Below are 16,001 nucleotides of genomic sequence, written 5' to 3' on the forward strand. Positions count from 1 at the left end.
GGAGGGGTTGGTTGAGGCTGCTAGACCCCATAGGGGCCCCAAGAATCCCAGTATGGACGGTTGGCTGGCATAGGCATTGGAGTTGGGGGCCACTGGTGTGGTTGCCATTGGGGTGCTGGTTGCTTTGTAAAGCGTTTTTGACTTGGCCTTCTTGGGTGCCAAGTCAGAGGTGGCTTGTCCAGTGCCTCGTCAGCCACCCTTGTGAGGTCCTTAGACCCTCGGGAACCATGAGATTTTGACGGTCCCAGCACCTCTCTGTCCGGTGCCCTAGACTGGGTCGGTGCAGGGGGTAGTTTAGGGGTTTGTCCCCGTTTTTCTGAAGGGGAGTCACCCTTGCTCACAGAAGGAGACCTCTGCCTGGACAGGTGTCAGGAAGAGTCTTGAACAGCAGAGGCTGATGGGACCACTTTGTCAGACATGGCTACCGGAGAGGGCTGCTGAGGTGGGGTGGAATGCCCTGCGTCAGAGGCTGGCCTTACGGTATTGTTCAGGAAGGTCAACTTCCCTTGCCTTCTGAGTCTGAGCCATCAGCTACTTGCAATATTGGCACTGAGCTGTGACGTGCCAGGCCCAGTGCCTGTCCGAAACAGGAATGAGAGTCTGCAGGACAGGCAGCATTTGAAACCTGGGGAACCTGGCATTCCAGAACATAAGAATGGTCGTGCAAGGTCCATCTAGCCCAGTGTCCTGTCTGCTGACAGTGGCCAGCACCAGATGCCCCAGAGGGAGGGATCACAACAGGTAATCCTCACATGATCCCTCCCCAGTAACTCACGTCCAGAGAAAGAGAGGCTAGGGAAACCATTCCTACCCATCCTGACTAATAGCCTTTGATGGACCTAACCTCCATGAATTTATCTAGCTCTTTTTTGAACCCTGTTAAAATTCTAGCCTTCACCGCATCCTCTGGCAAGGAGTTCCACAGGTTGAATGTGTGCTGAGAGAAAAAAACTTCCTTTTGTTTGTTTTAAACCTGCTGCCTATTAATTTAATTTGATGACCCCTAGTTCTTATATTGTGGGAATAAGTAAATCACTTTTCCTTATTCACTTTTTCCACACCAGTCATGATTTCATAGACCTCTATCAGATCCCCCTTAGTCTCCATTGTTCTAAGGTGAAAAGTTCAAGTCTTCCAGGAAAGAGGGCTTGCTAAGGCAAAAAAGTAGCCTTACCAAGCGAAAAGAGAAGGGAAAAAACCCTTTTTTTAAAACAAACACTAACTCTTTTTTTAAACTGTTAACTATAATAACTATGACTAACAGGTAACTATCCCACACTACACGCCAGAATACTAGAAAAAACCACAATTTTTGTTAGAGAGCGCAGCGGTTCTGACCGACGCCGGCAGCGGCAAAGAAGTAACTGAGTGGACGGTTGCTGCGCTTGCGTGCGGTCCGCTCCGAATGCGCAGCCCACTGGAGGGCACTGCTACCAAAAATCTCTGCCTAGGTGCTCAGCGGCACCTAACCACCTAAGATGGAGCACACACAGGGACACTTCTCAAATAGATTGCTCTCAGGACAAGCGCCTACAGAAGAACCAGCCCAGAGGAAGGACTTCCCAGGGAGCTGGATGTGCATCATCTCTAGGAAGATCAAATCCCCAGGAAAGTTGGCAGGAAAATAAACATCAAATTCCTAGCAGGTCAAATCCATGCCTAAATCACGGCAGAGAAAATCCAAGCAACTGATGGGCTGGATCAGAGCAGTCCAAATGACAGACACTGGATGGGGCAGGTCATCCTTCATAACTCCTGTCAGGGCTGCAGAATGGGATACATGGGATGGATTCCCAGCCATATAACTCCCTGCCCAGCCCACTCCGCTCTTTTGTAAGGAAAAATTGGGGTCATTCCCAGTAAGACAGGAGGACACATGTAGGAGAACTACCTGTGGTTCTAATTGCAGTGCTCTCCTCCACACCTGACAGAGCCACACAAATCTAATGGGCAGCCAGGCAGGTTCCCAGCCATGGATCCTGTTCATTTAACCCAGACAAGCTCAGAAGGCAAAGCCAGGCACAGAGCAGCCCTGGCTAGGCCTGCCGACATCGGTTATCTTACCGGCCAACAAGGGGATTTCTGTGTCACACAGCTAGCTAGGGGAAGCCCCTATTTGCATACAGAATGGTGGCTACTATAAATGGCAGTAGAGATGCCTATAAAGATGGAACTGGGTCATCTCCCACTGTAGCCAAGTTAGGATCGTGGCCTATGTGCTAGCCCAGCAAGGCAAAGGCAAATGCAGAAGTAAACCCATGCCAAGCACACACACAAACAATTGACACATGGTAGACAAGGACCAAAAATACAACCCTCCCCACCAAGAAAGGAAGGGTGGAGATGAGGGCCTTGTGTATAAGGAACATGCCAGGGATTGGGTCCAATCTGCAGCTGTGCAACAGGCTGCCTGTGTGCTCGTGGGAAGCCCTTTCCTGGAACTTTCCTTGTTTTGTCGTTCTCTTAGTATTCCAGACCATTCCAATGGAAATGGCTTCATTGCTCTTTGCAAGGAGAATATAATGCATTGTCTGGGCCTGGCCTGCCTGCAGATCTCTGGCCAATATGTGGAAGCTCCACATACCACTCAGGAGTGAAAGATGCAATAGACACCAAGACTAGCTCGCAAGGGAAAGTGGAGCTGAACTAACATCTTGAGAACTCAGAATGCACTTCCTTCTTGTCCTAGCCCAGGGACCTAGTCATCCCTGAATGTACCCCTTGGCTCAGCCACCTCTTGATTACTGCTGAAAAGCATTCTGCAGGAATATTTAAGGGATGAGAGATCTTGATGGACCATAAGAAACTTTATAGCACTCCAGAGTCCTTTTCTTATTGATCCTGTTACCCAGGTGATGCATCATCCTCCAGAAAAATTATTGCCATCAGAATTTATTTCTCCCCTCCAAAAAAACCATCCATCCAACACCCTTTGTGAAGTGACTGGTGTATTTGGCAATGCGCGTCGTGTTTCAGCTGCAATTTGTATAATACATATCTGATCGATTCCCTCCATCTAGCCCCATCCACGATCTCTTGCTTCTTTGCAGTATTATCCTTGACGGATTATTGGCATAGACACTTTTCCTTTCCAAACTCTTCTGGATTGTACCTGAGTGAAATGTACTCCTCACAAAACCTCTTCCCTGCGATCGCTCTCTCCCTTAGGTTCTGTTCTGGCATGTAGCCATTCATTCCTCTTTAGTCTGCTGCTTGCAAACCTCAAGTGAGACCTCTGGCCTAGGATTGGGAATTTCCCTGGAGGGGCAAGTTCCTGCTGCTGAATACTGCTAGTGCTGTACAGCTTCTTACAGGCACCAGCTGTTTGTTACCTCTGCCTCTGCTTTATGCTCCCTGTGCCTGTTGTGTTTCAAGGCAAGGACTGGGTGGAAGAAAGGGGAGGTATGGCAAGGAGAGGCATGGCTGGGGCTGACCTGCTGTGGCAAACAAGCTAGGGGTAGACGAAAACATAAGACGGGAAAGTTCTGGGATGGAAAGGTGGCCAGAATCAGCGAAAACAGATGTCACCCCCCCTTACTCCTTGCACCATTCCTAGCACTGCCACAGGGATGAACACGCATGTTGTAGGAAGACAGAGCTGATCCCTGAACTTCTTGGGATTCTGTCCAAGTTCTTCCACAGCCTCCTCAGCTGCTGGCAGCAGCATCATGAGTAGCTCTGAGAGCTCTCAGTGCTGAAGGATGTCACAGCAGCTCAGCTGTCTATCCAGCCCTCCCCCTGCAGCAGCAGCCGATCTGCTGCTGTGTTCCTAGCAGGGCAGAACAGAAGCATTCCAATGATTTGTTCTTTGTTTGTTCCCCAAAGGGAGCCACTCACTCAGTTGTTATATACTTCCCGGAGCTTTGAAAGGGGAGAGGTGCATAACTGCAGGGCAGCAGAGATCACAAAACACTGAGCAGAACCATCAGGGCAGCCAATTCTCCAAACAAACCAAACAGCAGAGTCCAGATTGGCTTTTTGTTGACAATAAAGGGGAAAAGACAAAAGTCTCTTGCAGGGCTGGAAGTTTTTTGTTGCCAAAACTGGGTGTTATTCCCAACAAAAGCTGCATTGCCGTGTAAATGCTCTCCTTGTTTTGTCGCCAAAGGGCAGGTTTTGGTGACAAAATATGCCAGTGTAGACAAGACCCTGGGTCTCAGGCTGGCTGCTGCACAGGCCTGACTTTCCTCCTCTCACCCTGATCCTTTAACTACTTCATGCAGGCACAGGCCTGTCCTGCCCCTTTGGCTTCTGCAGGGCTTCCTGGCTGTATGGGCACCCATCCATATGGAACCCCCAGCAGGATCCAGGCCTCTATTGACCAGATCCGGGTCAGTGCTGCTTTCCTCTTTATTGCAATTCACACACACTGAAGGAAGGAAACACACCCCTTGTCTACACATATGCTCAGATAATCAATCTTTCAGATACAAACACTGCTGGAGCTATGTGCCCAGGGACAGATTTCCACATACATGCCCTGGAATCAGTTTATAGACACACACCTAAGTAATCCTACAGATAAGCCCACCTCAGGAGCTATGTCTGCCTTTCAAACACACGTGTCAGTGAGGCTAGCCTCACACATGTGACTTACAGCCTGGCAGCCTTTCTCACACTCTGCCTTGCAGACATGTACAAGATTGCATGTGAGGACAGATTTGTGCCCGGAGGAGATAACCCGGTTGGTGTTTCACTTTTGCTGCTCTTGTCAGATCCTAAGGCGGCACCGCAGAGGGAAACCCTTTCCTGAGCATCCCAGATACCAGGCAGACACAGGGGGAGAACTCTCCCAGCGGCTCCCATTGACTGCAGGAGTGGGATACCAGCTGCCCTCTGCCACTGGATGAGCAGCTGCACCAACCCCACCCCCCTTGGGCTTCCAGGTCCCCATGATCACTTTCCTGGAGCATGTCTGTGACTTGGAAACCTACCAAAGGCAGGGTGGCCTGTCACACCTGCTCCTTCTGTATCCAGAGAAGAGGCGAGGGGAGCTTCAAACTCCCCCTTGGTGTCATTTGAAGACAATCCAATGGTAGCAGCATCCCACTTACAGCTGGGATGACAGAATCACAAGGGAAGGGCCAGAGAACCAGCTACCTGCCACAGCGTCAGCCGCCTCGCGGAGAGTGGCGAGGCTCTTCTCTGCTCTCCCCCTGTCAGTTGGGGTGAGAACCCCATGGCAGCTGCTGCTCCTTGGGTGGCTGGCAGGCCCGTCTCTCTGCTCAGCAGGAGTCGGGGGGGCAGGAGGTTTGGGGACACAGTGTAACATCCTGCCATGATGCCCCCTAGGAAAGCCTGGCCTTGTCCGGGGTGCATTGGCTCCATGGGGAGCAGGATGGGGAAGTCACTAGCCCTCCCCAGCTAAGGCTACCATCCAATCATGGCACCTCAGCTCTGACCTGCAGCACTGCCCCCTTCTTCCAGTCGTGGGGCCCATGCAGGTAAGGGGATGCCTGGGGTCCCATCCTGCAGCTCCCTAGCTGTTCCGCTCTGAGCTACCTGTGCTGACAGGGTCCTCCCCACATCATAGCTGTCGAGTTCCTCAGTCCGATCCCACTCTGGGAGGTGGGGCAGGGCTACATCCCCCACTTTCCAGAGGAGCAAGGGCAGCCCCCAGATGTGAATGGCCTTGCCCCCAGTCACATAGTCTACAACAGAGTAGGAAATGGGACCCAAAACATCCCCTCCCATTTCTTACAATGCCCATCGGCCCTGAGCTGCAGTTCCATCCTCTCCCCCATTAGCTGTTCCATTTGGAGTCCCTGCAGTGCACCGACAAGCAGGTCCTTGGAGAGCATTAATGCATGTGGACCTTCTGCATTAACGGGTGGGGAGAAACAAGACAAAACCTAGCAGCTGTAGAATCACAGACTCACAGGGATGGAAGAGGCCACAGGAGGCATCGAGCCTCATCCCCTGCTCAAAGCAGGACCAACCGCAACTCAGTTATCCCAGCCAGGGCTTTGTCGAGCTGGGACCTAAACACCTCTAGGGATGGAGACTCCACTACTTCCCTAGGGAACCCATCCCAGCGCTTCCCCACCCGCCTAGGGAAATCGTTTGTCCTAATCTCCAACCCAGATCTCCCCCACGGCAACTTGAGGCCCTTGCTTTTTGTTCAGTTATGCTGGGCTCCTTCAGGGCCGAGGTGGCCCTTAGCTCTGTTTGATCTGCAGGGTATGTAGACTGTCTTGGTGGGCCATGCATGCAGGGGAGAGAATCAGGTGGATAAGTGAATGGAATCCCCATTTCCCTTTTAAATGGAATCCAATTTGCCTCTCCCTTGATGTACCTCACTAATAGTAGCATCCATCTATTAAAGGAAATCTATACGCCACTTAGCGCAGAGAAAACTGCTTTGAAGGCTGGCAGTTTATCTTCAGAAAATTGACCAGAGAGTTTTCATCTGTAGCTGTTTTCTTTTTGAGGTAATTTTGAGAGTCGAGCAGGCCGCTTGCAATCTATGTGAGGAGCAGCTAATGTAACAGCAAAGTGCAACAGAACTGCAGAACAGCCTTAAGTGCTTTAAAGGAGCTCAAGGTCCCAGACCGGTTTCTCCTCTTGTACAAGTTTTATGCTGGTGTAAGTCTGCTGAAATGGATTCTCTGTTCCCCTCTGGCCTTTCTGGACTGCTCCTGCCTGCTGAGAATCCCCCTACTCACAGGGCCGCCTTAGCTGGTACACAGCTGGCATAAAGGCTGTATGCAACCCTGGAGAGGGTAGGACTGGGACAAGGAGGGGGCCTTGCCGGAGAGCTCTGCATTGGAGTTACTCTCTGCTTCCCACCACTGAAAGTGGACAATGGTAGCAGAGAGCAAGACAGAACAGGCTTGAGGCTGCTTTAAGCGGCAGATGGGCTGGACAGTGAGTACACAGGTGACTGCAGACATAGTCATTCCTAACCGCCCCATGCAGCGAGGCACTGAGAGTTGGGGTGCGTGTGGAATTTGCCTGATTTACCCCCGTCTGGGAGCTCAGAACCAAACATGCACCACCTGGAGCGGAGAGAGGCAGAAACGTGTCTTTCTCTTTTCGTTGCAGTTTCTCTAGCAGAGAAGGGCTGGTGTCTCGACACTTGTCTCAGCTCGTTCACTTCCCGCCGCTGCTATCCGAGCGCTGCGCGCCAAGGGCGGCAAGAATGAGTCAAGCGCCCCGCGTCTCCCGAGCTCGGCCCGGTGCCGGGTCCCAGGGCGCCTGCGGCTGCCAGCCCGTGGGCCACTCCGGGCCCCGCCCCTCGCAGTGCGGGCGCGTTACGAGCCGGGCCCTGCTCCAGCGCCATGCAGGCCCCCCAGCGCCCCTGCCGCGCGCGGCCCCTCCTCGCCGCCGGCTGCCCCTGTGCGGCGCTGCACGTGGGCGGGGGGACGTGACGTCACAGCCCGGGGTTTGGAACCCGCGCGAGGCACGTGGGCGGGGGGACGTGACGTCACAGCCCGGGGTTTGGAACCCGCGCGAGGCACGTGGCGGGGCTGAGCGCGGACCCGGCCCCGCAGCGGGGAAGGAGAAGGGGCTTGGGCGGGGGGGGCACCCAGGGGCAGGAGAGAGAGACAAATGCCGGGGGGCCAAGTGCAGACCACGAGGGAAAGGGCGGGGGGGGGGCGGTGTCCGTGGGAGGGGTAGGGGTGATGCTGGGAGAGGAGGGGGAAGGGCACTGGGGGCAGGGGGGAGGTGTCAGTGGGAGGGGGTGATGCTGGGAGAGGAGGGGGAAGGGCACTGGGGGCAGGGGGGAGGTGTCAGTGGGAGGGGGTGATGCTGGGAGAGGAGGGGGAAGGGCACTGGGGGCAGGGGGGAGGTGTCAGTGGGAGGGGTAGGGGTGATGCTGGGAGAGGAGGGGGAAGGGCACTGGGGGCAGGGGGGAGGTGTCAGTGGGAGGGGTAGGGGTGATGCTGGGAGAGGAGGGGGAAGGGCACTGGGGGCAGGGGGGAGGTGTCAGTGGGAGGGGTAGGGGTGATGCTGGGAGAGGAGGGGGAAGGGCACTGGGGGCAGGGGGGAGGTGTCAGTGGGAGGGGGTGATGCTGGGAGAGGAGGGGGAAGGGCACTGGGGGCAGGGGGGAGGTGTCAGTGGGAGGGGGTGATGCTGGGAGAGGAGGGGGAAGGGCACTGGGGGCAGGGGGGAGGTGTCAGTGGGAGGGGGTGATGCTGGGAGAGGAGGGGGAAGGGCACTGGGGGCAGGGGGGAGGTGTCAGTGGGAGGGGGTGATGCTGGGAGAGGAGGGGGAAGGGCACTGGGGGCAGGGGGGAGGTGTCAGTGGGAGGGGTATGGGTGATGCTGGGAGAGGAGGGGGAAGGGCACTGGGGGCAGGGGGGAGGTGTCAGTGGGAGGGGGTGATGCTGGGAGAGGAGGGGGAAGGGCACTGGGGGCAGGGGGGAGGTGTCAGTGGGAGGGGGTGATGCTGGGAGAAGAGGGGGAAGGGCACTGGGGGCAGGGGGGAGGTGTCAGTGGGAGGGGGTGATGCTGGGAGAGGAGGGGAAGGGCACTGGGGGCAGGGGGGAGGTGTCAGTGGGAGGGGGTGATGCTGGGAGAGGAGGGGAAGGGCACTGGGGGCAGGGGGGAGGTGTCAGTGGGAGGCAGTGGGAGGGGTGGGCATGAGGAAGGCCAGGATGGAGCAAATCGTGTGTGAGGGCAAATGGGGGCAGGAGGGGAATGGGGCAGAGACTGGTGAGGGGGTGGGTATTAGGGAAAAAGAGGGCAAAGGGAGGGTGCAGGTGCCAGGGGATTCTGGGGTGAGGAGGAGGGGAGAGCCAGCCATCGGAAGCAGACCTGGATGGGGGAATCTGGGGAGATTGGGGGGCTGGTGTAAACAGGGCTGCTGGGGGGGTGAGGTTGGGGGTAGGGAGCTGGCTGGGGAAGATGTGGAAGAAGTGGGGCTGGCCAGAGGCGCAGCGGGAGGAGCAGGGGGAGGAATGAATCGGCCTGCAGGGAGTGGGACTGACCTGACTCCGTTCCCCCTTCTGCCCCCACCCACAAAGCTCGAGTTAGTCTGGCACAGGGATTCTACTGCCCCCCCCCAACACACACCCCTCGAGTAGTTGCAAACTACCTGGCTGGTAGACTCGCTCATGCAGCCTGAGCACATTTACCAGCCAGGCCGTTCGAAACTACAAACTGATACATCTAGTAATAATACAACTTCCCTACTGAGAAAATACCAGAAAATACCAGACATGTTCTATGTCTGGTATTTTCTCAGTTTGTTTTTCATGTGTTTATATTTTTGGGCTGCAAAAAGCAGAACTGAAAAAAAAGGGTTCCAATTAAAGTAAAAAGTTTGGGAAACCCTGGTCTAACCAGCTTTCTGTCTGCCTTACAGCCCATTTATCCAATCCATATTGCTTAACTTGCTGGCAAGAATATTCTGGGTGACCGTATCAAAAGCTTTGCTAAAGCTGGCACTGGGAGACTTGGGAGGACCAGAAACAACTTATTTGAATATTCATCATTTGATTAATGAATATTCAAATGAGCATTACCGGTCCTCCAAATGTTCGTGAATGGGTTTACTGGTCCCCGTGTCAAAAAGTTTGGGAACCCCTGAGATAGTCGAATCCACCTGTTGATTCCTCCCTCACTTGCTGCCTCTATCAGATAAGGGCAGCAAAGGGGGGGGGGAGGAAGAGGGGGTACTTCGAAGTGGCAGCGCCACACAGCTGATCCTGGGATCCATGCAGTGCTGCCCCTTTGGAACACCACCGCAGCATATGCGTGGAGCCTGGGGTCAGCTGGGGACTCCCCAGCTGATCCTGGGTTCTGGGGAAATGCTGCGCGGAGTCCGGGAGCTGACCAAGGCTCTGCAGAGACATTTTAAAGTGGCAGCACAGCATGGAGCCCAGGGTCAGTGGGGGACTGTGAATCCCTCGCTGACCCCACGCTCCATGAGGGTGCTTCTGCTTTGAAATGCACAAGAGCCCCCGCTGGGGACTCTTGTGCATTTCAAAGCTGGCACCTGCCTGTAGCCCAGAGTCAGCGAGACGTCCCAGTGGCCCCGGGCTGCATGTGGAGTTCTGCATTCCTAAATGTACAAGAGTCCCAGCAGGCTCTTGACCCCCCTCTATCCCCAAGGCATACTGCCACAGATGCACTTGGGAAGAGCCTTGAGCCATTTCCTGCTCAGTATCAGGGAGAAGGTGCTGTTGACAGGGTGCTCTTCATACCAGCTCTACAACTTGTTCCCCACTTTGGCATAAAATAGCCTGAACTGCACCTGGCATCCTCTCAGAGCTATTGTGAGTGCCAGATTTGGGGGAAAGGTTCAGGGTATGGTCCTAGAGATGAAGGAGGTTGTTTTTCTGCTTCGCTTTATTGGCTGAGTTAATTCAACATCAAGGAAATTAACATAATTTTTGCTGCTCAATGGCCACCATCTCTAGTTACAAGTGTGATTAAATCCTGAGGGCTCCTAGAGCTCTGGATTGTTACTTAAACCTGAATAGGAATAAATCATTGACATCTTCATTAGTACCTAAACTGGATGCCTTTATGCCAGGCTCTGTGCAAAGATACAGCAAGAGACAGACCTAGCCCTAAAAGAGCTTCATATAGGTTGACCCTCTCTAGTCCAGCACCCTTGGAACCTAAAAAGTGCTGAACCAGAGAATTGGCTGGACCACGGGAGGTCAATATTATCTAGGAGCATCATCAACACTGCCACTGCTTGCTGGGCTCTAAGAAATGAGGGCCGTGTCTACATTGGCACGATCTTGCGCAAAAGCGGCCGCTCTTGCGCAAAAACTTGCTGCCTGTCTACACTGGCTGCATGTTCTTGTGCAAATAAACTGACATTCTAATGTGTGAAATCAGGGCTTCTTGCACCAGAACTCTGATGCTCCCGCTCAGGAATAAGCCCTCTTGCGCAACTGTTCTTGCACAAGAGGCCAGTGTAGACGGGCAACATGAATTTCTTGTGCAAGAAAGCCCGATGGTTAAAATGGCCACTAGAGCTTTCTTGCGCAAGAGAGCGTCTACACTGGCATGGATGCTCTTGCGCAAAAGCACATCTCTTGCACATGCCAGTGTAGATGCTCTCTTCTGGAAGAGTTTTTGCAGAAGAGCTCTTCCGCAAAAGAGTGTTTGCATGAGAACGCGCCAGTGTAGATGTAGCCTTAGGGTAAATTAGAGCTAAATAACAGCACAGAACACTGAGAGCCAGCACTGGTGGCTGTAACAAACTTTATAGGACCACGGGAAACTTGGCTACACCCATGCTAAGTGGACATCTGGGTAATTCAAATCATGCCAGCCCATGGATGGTGCTAAACCAGAGAGGTTCAATCTGTAGCTAAACTGATGGGAGAAAGAAGTGCACAGAAGTGCTTATAAGAGGCTATTCACTAAGAAATGAAGAGAAACCAGTCTCCTAACTCTTAGGGCAGGTCCTTAACCTCATGGCTACATAGTCTCTTGGCTACCTGACCTGCCTGCTAACAGTCAGTTATTTTTATGCCTGATTCATTACTGTATTATTCCTGTTTTACACCAGATTTCCCTCTAAAGGGTCTGGTTTCCGCCTGCACCCACTTGCTTCTGAGCAAAATAGGATGGTCCAACTTCTGACCCAGACACATTTAAACCTGCTTTGCGCAGGCACAAGTGACAAACTGCGGAGAGCCAGCCCCGTTCTGCTTCAGTCCTGCATTGTGGTTTCCTGGCTGCAAAGGATGCATAAATATTTTATGCAGAGGAAAATGTTTCCTTCTGGGCAGTACAAATTCCCTCCCTCCCTCAGCCCAGCTATTGAAAATCTGGATCAGACGGCTCGTCAGGCACCAGAAAGATCTGCAGTGCTCTAAAGCTGAACAGCAACAAACATGCTTCCAGGATGTTTTGTAGTGCTGAGCTCTGACCGTCCCACATTTTATACCAGTATAATTATTCGGGAGGTGATGTATTAAATTCCCTGCAACTTCTAGCATGGTTGCAGTTATATCGAAATATAGCAGCAGTACAACTTGGTCCTCTTGCCTACAGGATTAGTCATCCTGCTATCAGATGCCTTTACACCATAAAGCTGCGCCCACATGGGGGTGGAGTGGCTAGCCTGCATAAAGCACAGTCAAAGCAGCACAGTTATGCATAACCAACGCCGTAACCTCTCCTGAACCCCACCGCTCTGCCCCAGCTGGGAGCCCTCTCCTGCACCCAAACTCCCTCCCAGAACGAAACTAATATAACAGCAGCTTGAGGGTAAGATGTAAGCTGTTTGGAATTGACTGTATTCTACATGGTTTAAGACTGAAAGGTAACCACAGAGCAGCTTTATGGTAATTAAAAGGTAAGTTCAATGCAGTGTTAATAGCATCAGTGCCAATTTCAAATCATGAAAAAGACTTGTACACAGAGGCCCTACAAAAATCCAACAGCCCCAGGCCCCCAGGAGAGTTAATCCGACCCTGAACATTGCCTCCGAGTGGCATTCATGCTGTTCTGTGGCCTTGTGCCATAAGCCTGCAAAGTGAATCTCAGCCCTAGAGCTGCAGCATTCCCGGTGTAGTTCGTTCCCCATGGTCAGGACAGCAAAGCCAGGCCTGTTTCTGGAAGAGGCAATGGGAAGCTGAACGTGTTGTGATGTTTTCTCGTATGCTTGGCCAGCCGCTCTCCTTCCCGTTTGCAAACTCAAAGAGCAGCCAGATGGGCTGGGGCAGTGGACAAACAGCATGGGATATTGAAAAGGTTCCTCTTGATTGGCTGAGCAGGGCTGGGACTCGGGAGACCTTGAAGTTTGCATCACATGGAGATGATGGTAATGAAAGCAAAGTCAGATCAGCCAGCGGGGACCTCATGCACAGGCTGCTATGGACAGAGGCCACCACAGGTAGCTTCACTAGCATGGACACCCAGGTGATGGTCTCAGCGTCTGTCTGCACTGCAGACTTCACTAGAGCAAAGCTAGCGTGGATAAGGTTCTGTCTGTGCTGCGAGCTTGCAGTACGATTCCCCTGCTCACGCTCACATACGCCAGTGAAGTGGGAGCTTGGACAAGCATGAATAGCCATGTAGCCGCAGTAGCATGGGTAGTGGATGCCTGGCAGAGTTCTGTCTAATATGTACGTACCGTGTTCAGGCGGGTGTGTGCTGGGCCAGGCTTTGCCATTCCGCTGCTACCTCTCCCCTTGCTACTGACGGCGCCATTGAAAAGTACAGCAGCTCCCAGCAAGCTACCATGAGGAATGTGCACACATGCGGGGGACTTAGCACCCAGTGCCTGGGGCATACAGAGCTTCACCGGAATAACAACAGCAGGGATGCTGCAGTAGTTCATGCTACCTGCCTGAGTCTGCCTAGGGTCCTGGGCGGGGTTGCTCAACTCATATATGGGCACACAGTGAAACGGGACAAGCAGAGACGGAACATGGGCACTTGGAGTCAGAGGCTCTAAACTGCGTAATTAAAAAAAAAAACAGTTTGGAAAACCCAGGCTGTTCTTTATGAAGTTGAATTTTAAACCACATGACTCAGTGCATGCCCAGCACTCATGACCAACACTACAACGGGTAACACAACTATTACTGTCAGGAGGCAGAACGCCATGGTACGGTTCTGAGTTTAGACTCCAAACAAGGCTGAAAACAAGGCCTGGAGCAATGCTTATTGTGAAGGCCTTGCTGTCTGCCTTTACCATGTGCAACTGGGACCCTTTGATAAGCAAAGGAGCTTGGGCTCAGATTTCCCATAGAGCTCAGTTCTCAGCTGCCCATGGGGTGCCTTGTGTGAGATAAGAGGTTTGTGTGCACCCATATGAGTGTCCTGTTCAATGCTAACTATGCTTGGAAGACTGGGTCCGTCTCCTTTCCTTCATAATGTGATCCCATCTTGACAGATTGACACAACTCACGTAAGTCGTCATGTAAACACACCTGACCTTGGGGATGTGTTTAATGAAATTATCTTTAATTTTTCAGTAGCTGCTATTTCCTGTGAAGTCTCTGCCTTGTAACCCATACATTCTAATTCCCACTGTTAATAAAGTACTTCTGTGCTCAGTGGGGCGGTTTATTACCCACTCCTCATTTCTGCATGCCTCAAGGGACAGAGGTGTCATTTGGTGTCAGTCATGTTGCAGCAGATGTTGCAAAGCAATTCATGTTTGTGGTTTCCCTGTCCTGCACCTTTCCCTTTTTCAGATGCCAACCTGCCCGAGAAAGAGAGAGCCGGGCAGAGGGGGCCGGTTATAACATCAGCTGTGACCATCAGTGATTTGTGTGGATGTGCAGGGATACTGCAAGGCTGAGCACAATTAACATGTGCCAAGAAATTGCCCAGGAGTTGCAGGTTACCACAAGGCATGCTGGGAAAGAGACCAGGCTATAAAGTCACTCTCCACTGTCTGATGAATAGTGATAGAAATGTAGCCGTGTATCCTTTGGTATATATGGTTGTGACTACTTTCTTCCACTATTTGATCTGAGGAAGTGGGTCTGGCCCACGAAAGCTCATCATCTAATAAACCATCTTGTTAGTCTTTAAAGTGCTACATTGCACTGTCTGATGCTTCTTGTTCCACATCCAGGTACCTTTCTGGAGAGCACCTCCAGAGCAAATCCTGCTTTCTCCAAGTCTTTCCCTCTTCCGAGGAATGGGGCTGCAATATACCCTGCATCCTTTGCAGTTGTAGTTCATAATTCCAAGGCATCCCCCATAGATCTTGCTAATTCTAGTGTTGGTACCCTGTGTTTCCATGGACTGCATATGGGTACTAACATGAGAAAATACTCGGTGCTTGTAAAACTAAACTGGTTCTTTATTCTCAGAACTATTTAAAGAAATGTTGCAGCTGCAGTCAGCATTCTAGCCATGTGCGCACACAATGACTTTTTAGTGCCTTCTCCAAACACCTCCTCCCCACAGCCTATGCTCCTCTCCATGCTACTTCCAGGCATCCCAGGCAAAGCACATGCCACCACACTGACCCGCGTTGCACATATAAATGCCAGCCCATCACTCCTGAAATGAAAGCTCTACTGGCAACCAAACTGTGAAGAAATGGGATTGTAGTCACCTTGTTCTGTTCTATGTGAGTTCTACTGCCCTGTAGTAACCCTGTGTGTACGCCTCCCTGGGCACTGATGGGGATGTCAATGTGATGTTTTCTGTAACCTGAGCCCAAGAGGGATGTGTGACCTGGTGACACCTTTTGCTCCAGACAAAGGCCGTGGTGTGTGTGTGTCAGGGCTCTTGGCTCTGAGCCCCCTCTCTCCAAGGTGGATTGCACTGGTTGCTCCTGGTTACTGTGCAGACAAGTCTGTTCTATGCTCTGCCCCTGTCACCTAATAAACCTGTTCTACCTGCTGGCTGACAGTCAGATCTGGCTGCGGATGGGGGTGCAGGGCCTGGTGGCTCCCCACCCCGCGTGACAGGCCTATTTCGACTGGCCAGGGCGTGGCACATCACACCCCTCCTCCCTGGGTATTATGAACAGCGGGACTGCTGGCAGTCAGACAAACAGCAGCATGGATGCTATCTCTGCCTCCGTCTGCTGGCACCGCTGAAATCAAAGGCAGTTTTGTTACTGGTTTGAAAAGATGCAGAGCGGGGCCCTATTTCTCCAGGCACTGACCACTCCTCACTCCAGCTGATGTCTCTGGGAACTGCTGGCATAGAAAATCAGGTGTGGTCTCATTATGCACCTTCCCCATTGAAGAAAATGAAAACAACAAGGTCCGGAATAAATGGCAGCTCTCCTGGCTCCTTGTGCAATCCACTGGAGAGGAGGGAAAGCAAAGGTGGTAGCAGGAGGCCTTTCCATTCCAAGCAGGTTCATCTTGGGTGTCCCTGCCAGAGTATTGCTCAAGACATCTTGGTGCTATTTAAATATTTACAGCAGACCAGGGTAAAAGGGATTGAAGCATGAATTATTCACAGCTTTACTTTTATCTTGGCAACAGCAGCTGTCTTGAGCATGGAGGCTTCCTCCAGCCGATCTCTGGGGAAGGGGCGGGAATCTTTCTATCCACAGCAAAGTTCTGTAGAAAGTTCATTATTAATGTAGAGTCGCTACATAATCTCAT

This window comes from Pelodiscus sinensis, chromosome 27 (genome assembly GCF_049634645.1).
Source record: "Pelodiscus sinensis isolate JC-2024 chromosome 27, ASM4963464v1, whole genome shotgun sequence".
Classification (NCBI taxonomy): domain Eukaryota; kingdom Metazoa; phylum Chordata; order Testudines; family Trionychidae; genus Pelodiscus; species Pelodiscus sinensis.